Here is a 5,240-nt window from a genome sequence, read left to right as displayed (position 1 = left end):
GCCATTTTAAACACTCTTTAACTAAACTCTGACGTGTGTGTGTGCACGTGCACACTCGCGTGCATGTGTATGTGGAATTGGGCAGGTCACAGGCTTGTATGTGTCTAGCTGAACTCTAACAGACACACACACACACGAACCCTTCCTGACGAGGTTGTGTTAGGCTTGATGAAGTCACAGGTGACAAACGTATCGCTCATGATGGATAAGCTGACCTGCCTCAGCCTGCACCAGTCAACCAGGCCACGCACACACACACAGAAACACACACACACACAGAAACACACACACACACACACACACACACACTAGCTGACCTGCCTCAGCCCGCACCAGTCAACCAGCCCTACTTTACGAGGAGTACGTGCCTTTCTCTCTGTCTCTCACACACACACACACACACACACGCACGTACGCACACACACACGCGCACACACACACACACACACACACGCACGCACACACACACAGAATCCTGGCTACTTGCCCCTGAGGTGGTGTCTTTATCTTATGAGGGAACGGTGTATGTGTGTTTGTGTGTGTATGTATGTATGTGTGTGTGTGTGTGTGTGTGTATGTGTGTGTCATGAGACCAGGGTGGAAGACAAGGGGAGGAGCTCTCTACATCCAGGAATCTGCTGCCATCCTGATCCTGATCTCTCTTTCTCACTCTCTCTTACACACACACACAGTCACACACACACCTTACACAAGACAACGATCCAGTTTCAATCAAGACAGATGCTGAAAATGCACACACATACACACACACACAACACATACACACTCTAAATCCTATGTCTGTGTCCCTGTGTGGCGAAACACACACATTTACAAACAGCAGAAGCAGAATGACCTTTAGATACAGACCCACTGGAGTCCAGGGGCTCGTTTAGCACAACAGTGTTTAGAGGCCTAGAGGATGGAGCCTTTAGAGTGTTTAGAGGCCTAGAGGATGGAGCCTCTGCATGGACTCAATTAGCACAGGAGGTTTGAACTCCATGAACTGAAGGCATTGCTGACCATGTATTCAGTCATGTGGTCTCAGTAATGCGGTCTTGAAAGTAATTGTGGTGAATAATTACTTAATATTAACTTAGACTGGCAAACTTCAGGAAAACTCAGGAATCAGGTTTATTCTGTTACAAGCAGAGAGGGTAAAAAAATGGTCTATGGTCTAGGCTGTTGGATCAATCTCTGTTGGTCTATGGTCTGTGTAGGCCATGGCCTCTGTTGGATCAACCTCTCTCTCTCTTCTTCAGTTCTAGTTCTAGTACACTGCAAGTTAGTCACTTTTGGGTTAAACAAAGAAAGAAGTTGGCGGCAAAATAAGCCAACGTGGTTGGTTTCTTCAGATGGCATCAGACTCACACTACTCACACCAGTATCACACCTACGCATTCTTATCTAAATAGCATGAGGAGAGATATCTTATATATCAGAAATATCACTTATAGAATGTTCCAAACATTCTTACAATTAAATCATTACAATCCTTGTACTGAGACTATTACAAAGATACCAAACATGAATACATTTACATTTCATGACATATGGATACAGTATAGCAAGGTAACATCCTTTGTCTTGTGGATCTGATAGCCCTTGGAACCAGTACATTAGCATTTCATTGGGGGAGGGGAGGGTGTCTTTATTTAATGCCTAGAGGGGCCGCCTGGCCACCAAAACCAGTCCGGAAACTCTAAAATGTATTCCCATCAGTCTCAATAATGTGGCCTCAGTAATCGGTAATGTGGTCTCAGTAATCGGTAATGTGGTCTCAGTAATCGGTAATGTGGTCTCAGTAATGTATAAGTATATATACTCTTTTGATCCCGTGAGGGAAATTTGATCTCTGCATTTATCCCAATCTGTGAATTAGTGAAACACACTCAGCACACAGTGAACACACAGTGAGGTGAAGCACTGAAGCGCTAACCAGTAGGCCACGGCTGCCCCAAAAACAATGATGTGGTCTCAATGTGGGAATCACTCATTTCTATTCAGCAGTGGCCCTCGGGTTCCTTCTCGAGTCAGAATGATTGTCCCTGGGTCACAATTATTTGAAACCAGATTTAGCAGATGTGTTCATCTAGACAGACAGGCAGACAGACAGACAGGCAGAGCTATAGACAGATAGACTGGTGTATGCCAGAGGTTTGTATTTACGTAGTGTGTGTATTCTTTAAGCATCAATCCTTTCAGTATTATTCACAACTTGTTCTCATGGTGAGTGCTGGCAGGGATGCACTTCTGGTGGCGATACCTTCAAACAGCCCCCAGAGATGCAGTACCCCAGACTAGCCAGCAGAGGGTGCGTGGCAGCGTATGAGAGGGCCCACTGCACATGTGCAGACTCCCCACGGGCCCAGTGGAAACAGCCAGCTACAACATGACATGCAGAGAAGTGAGAACACACACTCACACACACCTCTGGGTTCTGGCACAAAGCAAAGACACACACTCACACACATCCAAGCCATGACCGTAGGGTCATGACCACACACACACACACACACACGCACGCACCTGATATATGCACAGTAAGGTCGGGGCTAAGGCCTGGGGCAAAGTGTGTGTGTGTGTGTGTTCTTCCAGACTCTTACACCCCAAGCCCTCATTTCCCTTGTGCCTCACACTCATTCCACACACTCTCTGGATCTTACACACACACACACACTCACACAGTCACTAAAAGGTTACCTTTCCTAAAGTCATGAGCAGCATGAGGGTTGTTGGTCTCATTTCATCATCCAGCAGCTACAGCCCTGTTTCCTCTCATCAGAACACACACACACACATACTCACACACACACACACACACACACTCACACACGCACACACTACGACACACACTCACACACACACACACACTCTCACACACACACACACACACACACACTACGACACACACACACACTACGACACACACACACACACACACACTACGACACACACACACACACTACGACACACACACACACACACTCACACACACACTACGACACACACACACACACACACACACACACACACACACACTACGACACACACACACACACACACACAACGACACACACACACGCCCACACACACACACAGTATGACATACACACACTACGACACACACACACACACATTACGAGACACACACACTACGACATACACACACACACACGACACACACTCCTCAGGCCCAGAACACACTACACACACTCATCACACCCAGAGAACACTGACTGCCCTGGAGTCCTTTAAGATGAGTTTCTATGACGGAGACTCTTCAGGGACAGCAGTCTGTGTGTGTGTGTGTGTGTTGGGGGGGGGGGGGTGTCTCCTTATGTAGTAGGAAAGAAACTAAAAGCAACATCACAGAGGTCTTTCACCTTAGAAACCAATACACAACGGCAGCGTAGTGGCTAAGGAGCCTGGCTTGCATGTGGAGTCTCTAAAAGTAACAGGTTTGATTCCTGGCTGTGGTTTTAGACTGATCTGGTGCCCCTAACTAAATATTTACTCAGTATGTTGAAACACTGTGTTGCTATGAGGCATAACACAAGCTACTATTTAAGACCTAGTCCACACGTACCAAACCGATCTTTTTTTCCTCCGTCTTCCCTAGAACCGTATCAAGAATATTTGCGTCCAAACGGATCCATCTCAACACGACTCAACACGTTACTTCATACCCCAGGCCTATAGGTGGCACTGTGTCTTCACAGAAATTCACCAAAACTTGCAAAACTTGCGCTTTAAAAACAGACAGAATAGGCTACGGCGAAATGGCTAGTGCAAGGAAACCAGAATTGTTTGTGTGGACTGATGGTGAACTGTCAACTGTAGCCAACTGTAAAACTAATAAACTTTATTTTACGGTTTGTGAAGGGTGCAGTCCCGTCCTTTATTTGGCTAACGCAGGTAGGCCTACTAATCACCTTTACTTTCTTTGGTTGTAGGATAGTCCGTGATTCACATTAGTTTTGGCTATCACCGCAATTAGGATACTAAACGCAAGGCTTACCCAAGTTCTTGGCTATTCTGTTTATAATATTGCTATAAAACCTTCGTTAGTAACAGTCAATACTTTTGCCTGCATCAAATCGCGCATTCGCATTCAGTGTGCTACCATCGGCTTAACGTGAGTTCTCTATGCGTCTTTGTATGCTTATATCTGATTTCACTCGACTGTGAATGCATGTATATGTGTTGTAAGACATGTAAAATAAATGAATGACACTGGCACTACGCACAAATTAATGTAGCCTAAACTTACACCGCACTTTCCTAATAACTTAAGTTCTCTCGCGTCACTGACAGTAGCTAGAATGCATAAAAAAACACCGGGAAAAACAGTGTTCAAGTGTGACCAAGTCATAAGCTATCGGCGCTGCGCAGCATCAGTTGTGATATTTATCTTAACGGAGTGTAATCGTAGGTAATGTCATGTATGAAAACTAGTATTGTTAGGCAATACTATAAGTGCAAGTCCAGGGCAGCTGAGGTGTGGCGGTGACATCATCGATACGCAAGCAGGATGTGCGGTTTCGCTGTCTAAACGAACTCAAACGGGCTACGTTTTCAGATTTCTCCACTCTGGGACCAGGTTTCAGAAAAGTGCAGTTTCGGGCAGTGCGTTTACAGGATTCGTTTGGATGCTCGGCCAAGACGAAGCAAAACCTCTGCGTTTAACCTAAAAAGCGTCTCCGTGTGGACAGGCCCTAAATCTCATGGTGTGACCTCATCATTCACATAAACTCTGGATCTTTCTCTCACTTTCATAGCCAGCAGCCAGCCCAGTGGGTACCTCCCCCCGCTGAGTGACTTGAAGCTAAGCAGGTGAGGCCTTGGTCAGCACTTGGATGGGAGACCTCCTTGCAAGACCAAGTGGCTGCTGGAAGTGGTGTTAGTCTACCAGTAGGGCAGTGTTCCCTCTGGTTATATACCAACCACACAGTCCAGTCCAGCAAAGAAATGGGGTGTGGGTGGGATCAGCAGTCCCCTTACTGGTGCATGGTTGGCATTCTGGTGCCACACAGTTGGGGTAGTTGATTTCTCCTGCATTGTACCAAAGTGCTTATCTAGAGGAGCATGCACACATTAGTGATCAACACAGGTATCATGTTAGTAATCAACAACACATTAGCTTTATGTTAAGTTATGCATAACACTAGGTGGTGTTCTAGATATGCATAACACTAGATGGACCAGCTGGAGAGTGAGGAAATCATTGGGCACAGGAC

This window comes from Alosa sapidissima, chromosome 21 (assembly GCF_018492685.1).
Source record: "Alosa sapidissima isolate fAloSap1 chromosome 21, fAloSap1.pri, whole genome shotgun sequence".
Taxonomy (NCBI): Eukaryota; Metazoa; Chordata; class Actinopteri; order Clupeiformes; family Clupeidae; genus Alosa; species Alosa sapidissima.
The sequence above is the reverse complement of the archived record's forward strand: the minus strand, read 5'-3'. Positions refer to the sequence as shown.